The 13,449-nt window shown below is 36.7% G+C and overlaps 1 protein-coding gene across 1 annotated transcript in view; it reads right to left on the reverse strand.

Moving 5' to 3' along the window:
- Positions 1-201: 201 nt before the first annotated feature.
- The window catches only part of igsf9a (immunoglobulin superfamily, member 9a), an 89,912-nt gene continuing 76,664 nt past the window's right edge, over positions 202-13,449 (reverse strand). The window contains exon 22 of the mRNA XM_055019130.1: positions 202-365. The gene's annotated coding sequence lies outside the window, so the exon portion shown is untranslated. The remainder of the gene's footprint in view (positions 366-13,449) is intronic.

Raw genomic sequence — 13,449 nt, forward strand, 5'->3', positions numbered from 1 at the left:
ATTGAAATGTTACTAAACAAGGTTATACTTATCAAATTAAATAGCTCTGGTCTCCAGTATATTGGGGAATTCGGTTCTTTGTACTTAATTTATTAGCATGATTTCTTTTTAATATGTTGTGTACAGACTTACTTACTTCTCTGTCTACTTTTCTTACTCCATGTAGGTTTCCCAGAGACTATGGGTTGAGGAGGAAGTGGAAGTTTGTCGGCTTAGACCTGGTGTCATTCCATCAGTGTTTAACTTCCCGGCTCATCTTGGAAGAGTACGTGCCAGAAAGACCACGACCAAGCAGCCTTGAGATCTTAGGCAGCGTCTCCCTGAGGTGGGTGTCGACGGTGTTCACGGTCAGGTCTGTGGTAATCCTGTCAAAAAACAAAACAGAAAAAAAATCTAGATTATAAATCAACATGTAACCAAAGCACTCTGTGTATAACGCCATAGTATAGGATGTAGTTCAGAAAATGTCAAAGTATAGTAAGCTTTACTCAAGAATAACATAGTATGGCCTGTAGTTCATAGTACAGCATGTTGGCAAGAAAACCCCATAGATTATTATGTGGTTCAAAAATTGCAAAATGATAGGATGTTGCCTAAAATTGTCATGTATGATATGTGGTTCAAAAAATGTCATAGTGCAGTATGTTGTCAAAATAGTATGTAATTCAAGAAAACAGAGTATATGTCATCTAAAAAATGCCATAGAATAATAATTTCATTGCACAAGTAAAACTATAGTAACTTTTAAAACTGTTCGAATTCTATGTTGCTAAAAAAAACAAAAAAAAATAAAACAAAAAAAAGTCACAGTAATATGTCAATTAAAAAAGCCTATAGTATAGTGTGTCGCCCAACAAACATCATAGTATAGCATGTCTCTCTAAAAATGTCACAGTATGGCCTTTAGTCCACAGCTGTCAGTAGGTGAGGTGCAACACAAAAACAGTCCAAACGCTGGTTTACAGAGGGTTAGACGAGTATTTATTTGAAAGAGTAAGTTTACAACAACAACATGTGAGGGGGTTAAAAACAAATGGGTGTTAGTAAAATAAAAATAAATAAACAGAACTAAAAGTGAACTTCATGTTGACATTGATGGGCATTCCAACCAGGAACAAAGTAAAAGATAATCAATACGAAAAAAAACTCTTCCTGTTCACCTCTTAAAACCCAAAAACACACCGCAGTAGCATCCTAAACTACAACTACCAATGGGTTCCCTGTTTTCCTTTCTGAACAATTCAAAGGTCCCTCTCTATCTCCCCACACATCCACCAACCACTGGAACACATCTCCAAAGTTCTGCTGGACCAGCTCAGCTTCCCCTCAGAAGAAGTGCCGCCACCTGCCAGATGAAGGAGCCTTTTGAGAGGCAGCTGGCATCGTGATTGGACTGTACTTTGGTCTGTTCCAATCCAGCTTCAGCTCCAGAGACGGCAGGCGGGACGAGTCAACGGAGGCCTGGTGGACGAAGGCATGCAGCTGAGTACAATCCAGAAAACAACAGAGGAGGAGTGCAGCAGCCCAGGGCCAGAACAGAGTAGCATCGTATGTCTCTTAGAAGACATCATAGTATAGCCTTTGGTATGAAAAAACGCCATCATATACATCCTATATTGTACAAATAAGTCAAAGCAAAGAGGCATACATTGTAGAATTGTAGTAATTGTGGGCTGACTGGCCTTGGCAATGGTCGTCGGAATGTGGATAACACTGACCACACCTCACAGAGGTTATAAGCTGCGGCAACATCAACCACCACCAGAACTGAAGAAGCCTCTTGGATGAGAGGTGCAACGTCTTCAAGGAACTTTCTTAAAGTCCAGTTGGATTGATTTAAACAACTTTGGATGACTGATTTACTGATTATCAGTATTTTTATTTTTTACTGATTTACGGTAATAAATAAATTTAAAAATGGCGCTACTTTGGCTCTGAACCTTTATCTACCTGTGGTCGCTCTGTCTTCTGGAGTGATTTGATTGGTTATACGTCACGAATAAAACTCCTTTAACTTAACATCTGTAAACAAAACAATTACGTATCAACAAAGTTTTCTTTTAGAGTTTGTGTTCTTCTAAGTTTAACTCCAAGGTTTTAAATACTTTGATTTACTGCAAATGAATATCTATTCCAAATGTCTCACTAATAATCATTATCAGCCTTAAAAACACACAAAACACCCCTCTATACTCGACCACACTTAGTACAGTCCGGTTTCCCCTTCTATAAATCTGCTTGGAATCTTCCACTTCCTGTTTGTCAAAGTGGCCTTCTACCTGGACAGGTTTTGTTGGAGCTCATGCAACAAACATTTTGGGTAACTGCACTTTAATATGGATGGATGACACTGAATTAGAGTCTGTTTTAATGAGACCGAGTTAAGATGTGTAACTCTGTCATTAAATAGTAAATTATTTCTCAGAATTCACAGAGAAAAGTCTGAAATGTTTGCTAGGTTAGCGTCCCACATGTTCTTTGACTCAGCTAAAGCTAACTCTGTCCAACTTCTGGATCTCTTGAGTTGCTTGTTGTTAAAATATCTTGCTAGAGGTGCTGAAGCTCAGAAAGTCTGAGATGTTTGTTCAAAATAAGCTCATTCTCAAGTCTTCTCTGAACTGTCCTCTTTTGTTTGAACTTTCCCTAAACTTAGGAGTTAATGACAGAGCAGCACATCCAGACTCAGTCTCAATTATGTAGAGATTAAACTTCAGTGTCATTCATTGATGTTAAAGTGCAGTTTTTCAAATGTTTGTTGCACATGCTCCCGACCAAACCAGTCCAGGTGGAAGACGATGTGAAGAGAAAGCTCCAGAGGATGAATATCACACATTTGCATTGGAAATAAATGTCCTTTAATTAGACATTATCATGCAAAAGTTGGATTTCCCTTTAATGATGTTCAAATCTTTGTTGAGTGTTTTGTTGATGTTGGTTTCTAAATGTTTTCTGACACTCGGCCCCAAAGATTAAAACCTTTTACGGCTCACAAGCTGCAACAATTCACACATTATCAACTATCTTTCTGACTAAACTAAGATAAAAAGTGAAAAACTGCCTGATTCCTGCATCATGAATGTAAATCTTTTTGGTTTTTATGACAGTAAACTGAATATATTTTGGGTTTGACATTTTATAAACCAAAACAAGAAATGAATTACTGGAGAAAGCAATCAACAGATTAATGGAAAAAGAAAATGTGTTTTCCAACATATATGGCTGAATTACTCCAACATTACAAGATATATACAGTTTGAATTCAGTTTTATTTATATAACGCCAAATACAGGTCAAATTGTCTCAAGACACTTTATATTTTTTGTCATATTTAAAATATGACAAAGTAAGAAATTTAAACCTCTTGACTAATCCAATTTATTACTTGGTTTTTAAGAGACTAATTGACAACTAAAATAACTTTCTCCACTAAAACTAATAAACATGAGGTCAAATAGAAGGAACAGTTTTAAATACTGCAGTCCCACGATGACAAGAATAAAGTTTGTCAACAAAAACTAAATCTGCTGGTGGATTCCATTAAAGTCCTAATAAATGATAATAAAGTGTGATACTAAAGGTTTGTGGTGCTAAAAATCTCCAAGTAAAGATATCAAGTTGAACATCTGGATGGAGGTTGATAAAAGATGACCAACCTTCATTTCTCTGGAGTGACTCCATGGATTTTATGGATGGTGGTTAAAGACCTGCTCTTCCAGTGGTCCTCCTTCTAGTCGCTGTAAAAAGTCAGTCCATCCTGGCCGACTTCAACTCCTCTTCATGACAACCTGTCCTGCCTCTGACCTCGTGGAAACTCAAGAAACTCGGGAAAACCAGTCAAGACTCGAAGAACTCGCCGGGCGGGGGAAGGTGTGGTGGGTGGTGGGGAGAGGTGGGGGAGTAGAGGGGGGAGGCCGCCACCCACCTCCCCGCCTACTCTCCGCCCTGACTCCACCCAGACTCCGCCTCGGCTCTGCCTCAGCTCCGCCCATGTGGTCACTTGGAAACTACGATGCCAAAGGGACGACGAAATTATTTCTTTGTATCTGATCTGTAGCTCAGTGAGTTAAGGATTTGCCTATGGAGCTGCAGGTCGCTGGTTCAAGACCAGACACTTCTTAAATTTTCTCAAAATCCTGACAAAGACAAACAAAGAAAACTGCCGGTGGCGGGTCTTGAACCTGCGACCCTCCGCTTGGGAGTCTTCTTCTTATCCCCCTGAGCTACTCGCTCAGATACAAATTCTTCTTTTTTTTGCGCATTTATCATCTATTTTTTGTCGTTTTCGACTTTTTTTTTAACTTGAGTCTCGACTCGACCGTTTTTTTCAGGAGGTTGGACTTCAGCCTTTGTGCTGGAGGGTGGAACCCTCAGTTCCAAGACTTTACAAAGCCTCCACACCTCCCGAGTCCTCAGGACCTGAGCTTTCACACAGTCTGAGGGCTGAAATTTTCTAAGTCCCACAGTAGTTCTCTGTTAGTTTGAACCTTCAGACAGTCTGAGGGCTGATATCTTCTAAGTTCCTGAGTAGTTCTCTGTTAGTTTGAACCTTCAAACAGTCTGAGGACTGAAGTTTTAAAAGTTTCTCAGTACTTCTCTGTTAGTTTGAACTTTCTGGTTCACAAAAGCCTTAAAACTTGTGACCATGACTCTTGATTTCACATTTAGACCATCCATCTGAGTTCTTCTCAGACCTTCACCTGTGGGTTTTTTTTAGAAATCCTGAACAAACTTTGATTCTCTTCACTGAACAGTAAAGTTTGTGGAGATCAGAAGGTGACATTAGTTTGATAAATGCCTTCAACTACTAGTAGACTTTATCTGGAAATCAGTTTTCTGAAATGAGTTCTTAGTAAATCTGTCCACAATCAAACCAAGAACATAGAAAGAGGAAATGTTTGAAGAAACAACTTGATGTTTTCGTTTCAGACTAGAAAACCCTTTAAGACCTGTATCTGTTTTTGCTCTTTTTGATCGTTTTATTGTCTCTTCTGTTTAATTTGATCTTCTAAAGTCTAACTGGTGTCTTTTCAAATGTTTTGTCTTTAGTTTGATTCTTCTTAAATGTTTAGTTTTGCTCTTTTCTCACCTTTTATTCTTTTCTAATGTCTGATTTGATTTCCAAATGTTTTGTCTTTTTAATGTTTAATTGTTTTTTCAAATGTTTTATCGGCTTGTTTGAGTTTTTTTTCTTTTCCCAATATTTAATATTTCTATTAAATCTTTAAGGTTTTTCTTTTTAAATGTTTTACCACCTTTTAATGTTTAATTTTCTTTTTAAATGCTTCATTGTATTTTCTGTTTAATTCCTATTTGATGTTTTATTGTCTTTAAGATGTAATTTTCTAATTAAACATTTAATTTTTTATTAAATGTTTTGTCTTTTTAAAGGTTTAATAATCTAATTAAATGTTTTGCATTTCTTAAAATATTTAATATTGTTCTTGTTTAATTGTATTTTTTAAATGTTTAATTATCGAAAATATTTTATCTGTAATTTTTAATATTTGTATTTTAAAAATTTTGTTTAATTTCATAATGACATGTATTGTATCTTGTTGAATTATCAAATTCAATATTTTGTCTGTTTAATAGTGTTAAACATTAAATATAATTAAATTCTATTAAACAGACAAAATATTGAATTAGATAATTCAACAAGATTCAATACATGTCATTATGAAATTAAACAAAATTTTTAAAATACAAATATTAAAAATTAAAGATAAAATATTTTTGATAATTAAACATTTAAAAAATACAATTAAACAAGAAGAATATTAAACATTTTAAAAAATGCAAAACATTTAATTAGTTTATTACACCTTTAAAAAGACAAAACATTTAATTAAAAAATTAAATGTTTAATTAGAAAGTTACATCTTAAATTTCTTAAATCTTTTTAATAATAAAACTTTTTAGAAGTTTTATTGTATTAATTTTTTTTCCTTTAATGGCTTTTTGTTATGTAGTTTATTTCTTGAATCTTCTTTTTCTGTCAAGATTTTAACCCCAACCATAAAAATGAAATAAACCCTTAAATCACAATGAAAATACTTCTGTTGTCACAATCATGAGTTTGTCAATTATTCAGTTTATCAATTCAACTTTATTTGTTTAGCACCTTTTACACAGATGACAAAACTAAAGAAGCAATGAGAAAAAAAACTATGCTAAAACTATTATTAAAACTCAAAAACATTAAAAAAAAAAAACAAAACAATTTCACATGGTAATGAAATCTGTTGTGTCCAGGGGATGGAGGGAGTTTATTGAAGTCTTCTTGGGCTCACATGGCAAATCATTTAAAATATAAACTTGATATTCAGTCTAAGGAAACTGGAAACTGCAGAGCGACAGAAGAACCAACAATATCTCCCGTTTTCTCCTTTAATGAGTCGACTCTTCTTGTACTTTCAGACCAAAGAACTACAGACTCTTCACAACCTGCTCAAACTCTTGGTACAGGACCTCACCACACGGGTCAAGAAGGTTTCTGTCTCATTTCTACTCTGAAGCTCACCTTCTCCTGCTCAAACTGCTGACAAATGTTTCTGCTGCTCTAAAGTCTGGTCTCCAGAACTTCCTAAAAACTCTCAAAGTCTCTTCTGCTGCAGGTTGCTTTGTAGAACTGTTGCAGAAAACCTCACTAAACCACATGGAGGGGCCTCAAGATAGTCGTCCAAATGAAACCATACAAAAACCAAACTAGTACAACCCAAACGCTAAAGTCTCCTGCAGCCTACCAGAGAACCTCTGAGAACAGAGAATCAGGACAGGAACTCTTACCTTCTGGACAACCAACGTTGGTTCACAAACAAGAATACAGAATGTGTCTCACCAAAAACCTCTAAAGACTCACTACAGCCAAGATAAAGACACAACTCAGCTGCATCAAATCCACTAATCACTGCACACATTAGCACCATGTGGTTACTGTGGCTAAAGAACCACATTAACCAAGACAACTATCCAGTACAAAGCCCTAAAACACACCAAGAAACACATTAAAGTGTATTTTACTGCTGGAAGCTGCAAGCCAACGCCTAAAGAACAAACTCAAGCATTGGAGCCAAACCCGGTTCACTGGTGAACAGAAGCAGAGGAAATGTTTGTCTGCAGCCACATAAAGCAGGAAGACACTGAGCTGCTCAGGTGTTCCTGATAACACCAAGCAGCCACCTGGACAGCCAATAGGAACACAGCTTACTGGAAGTCCAGAGGGCTGGTTTAGTGAAGGAAATTTAGTTTAAAGTTGAAGCAGAAAGTTAACAAAGAAAGTTGAAAACCACCTTCTGATACCTGAAATCTCTGAGTTTTCACACAAAGAACACCTGAACATGTCAAACTGGTTCCATAGTAGAACCATCATTGTAAAAACGTCATAGTATGGTGTGTTGCTCAAAAAACATTAGGACCCGGCTGTCAGGGGACAAACATGTAAGAAACATGAGAACAGAGAGAACCCAACCAGTAGGTCACAGTTTATCATCCCCCAGTCATCTCCTGAAGTCCATATGGTGAGAGACATCAGTATCTGGTTGTTAAATTACCAGAGGATGCTTATAATCATGCTGATGTGGTCTGTACTCTACAGTATTTTAGTGACTCAATAAATGCCTAAGTTTTTTTTTTTTAATGCTTTTTAGTTTTTAATGAACATTTAACAGCCTATATGTAATCAATAAATGGCCTTTGCCTATCTTAAGAAAAACTCACTCAGAACTCTGATATGTTAACAGTACTAAATAAATCAATAAATACATGCACACACACATAAATAAGTTAATACATTAACTGTGTTAAGATAAGATTTAGATTTTTTTTTTTAAAAAGTTGTTTATGTTTTTGCAGAATCCGGTATTGCTCACTGGTTGGTCATTACATTTTGTTAGTTTGATTTCACTGTTTAAAATGATGCCACCTCTTTTCAGACAGAACCTGTGATAATAAAACAATACAAAATTTTTAGTTCCGTGTCAATAAAGCACTTAAAGCTTTAAGTATGGCTAAATGCTTTTTTCAAAATTAAATATATCACTCCTTAGGTGGTAGTGGCCCCAAGTTCAGTAAAGTTGGAAAGATATTCTCAGATTCGGACTTCCAGCATCAATAACTCATTAGATATAGGTTGTCAAAACATAAACGGTGCCTCTTTCCCATTGTTGCAAGGCAGACAATGTGCTACAAGCCCAGTTTTATCAAAAGTAGCTGTCTTTCAAGCTACAGGAATAACATTGGTGTCTATGGAGTGAACAGGGTCCGTCTGCAATTTGCAAAACCTCTGCAACAGTAAAGAGAGACAAATATTCAATAACTTCACTCTTATACATTGTAGTGTCACTAAAATCACTGCAGCCTTCAACTGGCTCCTGTTGACAAAGTGTTTTAACAGAAATGTAAATGCTGTAATTTGATTCTTTTAATGAACCATGTAACTTGAATGGATGTGATGCTGGTGTGACCACAGTGCACACGTCTGATGTTGCTCACAGTGGTCCAAGGGACGCTCAGGGAGTTTGTGTGTTTGCTCACACTCAGGAAAAATTACAGGGAACATTGGGGCCAAGCTTCCTCTCCCATCACGTCATAATTGTGACTGTGATTGCTCAAGGACATTTTGAAAATAGCCTCGAAGAAGCCTTGTGCTCAATTTCATTAGTGGTTCTTGGTTTAATCCTGTAGCACTGCGCCATATGAATTATCTGCCGGTGGTGCCAAATGGCTTTTGTCCCTGTTTCAGCCAGCGGAGTTTCTGCCAGCTATAGTGCAGATAAGGACAACCACGGGAAAAAAAAAAACAAAAAAACTTTGACTAGTGGAGATTTTACAAACTGTCACTCACTAGTTAAAACAATCTTATTTCACCATTTTCTTTTTTGAAGTTACTTTAGCTCCCCCCTAAAAAGCATCTTAATAATCTGACTTAATAGCCTCTTGATCTTTGCATCAGTCTGATGTCTTGAACTGTAGTGTAACGTAGACCGACATCTGCTGTCTTTTCTGCTCTGACAGAAGCCACAGACAAGGGCAAATGTTCAAAGTGATGGACAAACCCGACGGCAGAAGTGTTCAAAGAGATTTTCAAACATCAGAGGTGATGGGGAGGCCAAAAAGACGGAATGGACAAAGTTGGGTGATGAGCAGCAAAAGGGAAAATCAGCAAACAACAAATCCTCATTAGAACCAGTGAAAGCAATATTCAACAAAAGACAAAGGATGACACACAAAGCGGTACACAACACTATGCTAGTATGAATTAAACCAGATAGACCTCAGCACACCAGACTGATGGCATCCACTTTTTATCCAATTTGCTGTTTGGCCAACACAGTCGACCCCACTAACCTGTTTGTAATCAATTCGACTAATGGAATAATCTATTTGTCTGAAACGGTGAACATTCATTGTGTAAAATAGCCTATTGACGGCTGTATTTGAAGGTGAAAACAGATCATTTACATTGTAATTATAGTAGCTCATACTTGAGGCCAAAGGCGATGCATCAGAATAATCTCTTGGAAATCACAGAAAATGTTAGTTTTTATGGTGCATTTTCATCCCCAGACTGGCAATTATGAAGTATGAGGCAACAAACAAGCTGCGCCTTTGTGTATTCCTGCAGGACATTTTGCTTGTTGTTAGTGTCTTTATGACAGCTCACACTGACACCGATGCACTGCTATTTTCCTGTCATGTTTTGCATCACTTAGTTTGCATCTGGCACTCTTGGCCTTTTGAAGAGTTTTGTCTGCGGGAAAGTGTAAGTGTGCCGTTGTACGAAGCCGCCAGCGCCCCACAGATTCCATTCTGTTACACGGCATAGATGGCACAGGCAAAGTCAAGCAACGTGTCAAGGACAATCTCCTCATTCGTTGATTCCCGTCTGCTGTTGAAAGTGTGCCGTTTGAGGGATCTCGAAAGACGGAGCAAATCAACAGGTGCGGTGCGGAGATTGTGCAGACGTCTGATGTTTGGCGACTGCTCTGATTGAGAGGAACAGCTGCAGGCAGCATCCATCTCATCTGATTGGAGTGACAAGTCACAGGGGATCGCAGTGTCACCTTAAGCTGGGAACAGACATGAGGATTATTGAAACCTAGGAATGCTAAACACCCCCAAATGACAATTTATTTTCTGCCGTGCAGGCTTTTTGCAGTCTTGACAGCCAGAGCAGAGCTCATGTTGGGCGTCTGGATAAATGCAGTGGGCAATGTAATTGTGGAGCTAAAGACATGCCTGAATTCTCGAGCATAAATGTACACATAAGGGGTAATCATCAAGGAATACCTTCAACATTATTGCCTTAGTTAAATGGAAGTAAGATTGTGCTCGATTGTTTGTAAAATCCCAGTTTCTGTGTATATATATATATATATATATATATATATATATACACATATGTGTGTATATATACATATGTGTATATATATATATATATATATATATATATACACACATATGTGTGTATATATACATATGTGTATATATATATATATATATATATATATATATATACATATACATATGTGTATATATGTATATATATATATATATATATATATATATATATATATATATATATATATATATATATGCATACAGACACACATTTTGCCTCACCAATGTTAAAACCTTTTAGGTGGACTATGCTCTACATAACTTCCCATCCATTCAGAAATACATGGATTTCTTTCTGTTATACACTATGGGGCACAGTCTGTACATTTAAACAGAATTACGGGCACCAAATGGGGCATTATAGGAAAAATTCAATTCATCATGGTGTGTCCTCTGTGGACCATGAATGTCTGCACACTACATTATAGCAATCCATCCTGTTGTCAGTGAGATATTTCAGTCTGGATCTGGAAGTGTTTCCTATGAAATATTTTTGTCAATGCAAGCATGTTACATATACATTATATATTTAATTTTTAGGGTTGGATAAAAAATCATTGCAGAAAAAAATGGTATATTTGAGTGAATTTTTAACAGACAGATGAAAAGAGTCTAGTATTAATAATTTTATCAAAACCTGTGATGATTTTGGCCTCAGTTCCGGTTGTAAAAATCACATATTTATCTCATAACCACATATGTCAATCTTACATACTTTTTCAACAAAGCTTTGTGCATAAAAATCAATAGAAGTCCATTTATTCCAATAGGAATCTGTGATCTCTGATTGTTCTGCTTGTAAAAATCATACATTTCACTCAAAACTGCAAATGTCAACATTACACCTTGTTTCCACATAGTTCTGTGTACACAAGTCAACCAAAGTCCATTCATTTCAATGGGAATCTCTGTGATCTCTGATTTAGATCCCACTTTTGCATTTTTTTGGTCCAAAATTTGACACAGTTATGTTAAAAATATGAACTTCTTAGGCGCTATGCAGAGATGCCAACAACTGATAAAATAGCTTCTTTCATTTCCATCTATTTGTAAAGACTTCTGTTTTACACTACTGGGCACAGTCTATACATAATGCAGAACTATGGATACCAAACGAGAAAATCTAGGACATCAGATGCATCCTCTGAGGACCACGGATGTCTGTAAACGATTTTATAGCAATCCACTCATCTCTTTTTGAGATATTTGAGTCTAGACCAACGTGGTGGAACAACACACTAACACTACAGGCATCTCTAGAGGCTTGTTGCTAATGTGGCTCCAAACATTTTTCCGCTGGCATGGCTAAAAACATTATTCATGGTTTAGCTACCATGAGTGGATGTTGTAGGGACATGAATGAAACACAATTGAGGATGTGCAGATTTGTTAGATTTGCACATTTATTATTAATGTTTCCTTTGTTTTCAGTTTTCAGTGTGTTTACTATAAAATGTTTTTGTGGATGTAAATTAGCTGAATATATCTGTTTTTAGGATTGGATGAATGTCTTTTTAGGGTTGGATAAAGAATCATTGCAGCAGAAAAATGTTACGTGAGTGAATTTGTCACAAATGAAATGAGTTACAGCTTGCACTGAAACCTAAAAACCTACAAATAATCTCATCAGCGCCTGATGTTGGCCTCAGTTTCCCTTGTAAAAATCCCAAATTTGCCAAATAATCTCATTGAGAATAGCGGAATCTGACAAGATCAAATGTTTACATTCCATAAAGCCCCGCCAGAGTTCAAGAGTTCATGTGAGATTTTACCTCCTTAAGGTCAACTAACGGTGACCCAGACAGGAATCCAAATTTGTCCAACCGATTGTAATACTGCAGTCACTTACAATCGCCCCATCGATTGCACCCAGAAGCCAAAAAGTGGTTAAATGTTTTATTGACATTGTTTGGATTGGTTACTTTCACTTGGCATTCTTTTTTATGGGACACACAGCAGCCAGTCCCACTTGCTGTTGTCTTGCATTATTGTCTATAATTAAATAGACACATTTGCCAGGGTTACCGCAGTAATTACTGAGGAAGTGTGAAAATGCCCACTCAAGCCCACTGGTCATGTAGATGTTTATGAGCAATTCCATTTCCTGTTTTTGTTCCATTTTTTATTTGATTTACTGCATGTGTGTGTGTTTGTCTGTTGGAGAGGGGTCCACTTCAGAAAGTTATAATTTGAAATTCATGATGTGAAAATTATAGGTTAAATAATCACTTTCATATTGTGTGAATTCTTGAACTGCCGGCTAAACTGCGAGAGCCTTACAGTGATTTCTGGGACAACAAAGAGGTTTAGTACGGCGCCACATAACGCACAGTTATGGGTTGGCACAGCCTGGAGTGGCTTATTATCCATCACTGTAATGAAGAAAAAGTCAGTAATGATGGTGAAAGAAGTAATGATGGTGGTGTTTTATTCCTCCACAAAGCCTTTTTTTTTTTTAGTTTGTGGAGCCACACAGTTGCCATAACATTTACGTTGTGTTAATATAAATGGCACTTTCCATTTAGAAGCTTATTGCTATTAAACTCAAAAGTGGTTAAGTGTGTGTTTTATTGGCATCGCTTTAGTCGTCCAATAACAACTGAGGTGCTTACTGTATGTGTGCCTTAAATATGCCACTTAAGAGGCTTACCTGCTTACATGGTTTATCTACTGTGAATTCAGTCCATCTCCAGTAGTGATCCATGATAATCACACCCAGTCGTGACCACAATCCAAATGAGAAAAGCAGCTGGATGGAAACAGCAGCTGTGTCATCTAAAGATTACCAAAACAAAACACTATAATCTTTAAAAACCATCCATTTCCTTGCAAAAGTTTCAAATGGACGGAAAAAGGGTTACAATTTTCTCACTGTGTGTTTGTTTCATAGTTTGGGAAATCAACTCCGGTGATTAATGTCTATGCTGGTGAGCGTCTACGTTCTCCCAAAATAGCCCCATTTTTCAAAGGGTTTGGATCAACAAAGTTCCATTGATTTGGAAAGTATTTGTGTATGCAAAACATTCAAAATGAGCAAGGGGGAATACCAAT

Source organism: Amphiprion ocellaris, chromosome 17 (assembly GCF_022539595.1).
Source record: "Amphiprion ocellaris isolate individual 3 ecotype Okinawa chromosome 17, ASM2253959v1, whole genome shotgun sequence".
Lineage (NCBI taxonomy): Eukaryota > Metazoa > Chordata > Actinopteri > Pomacentridae > Amphiprion > Amphiprion ocellaris.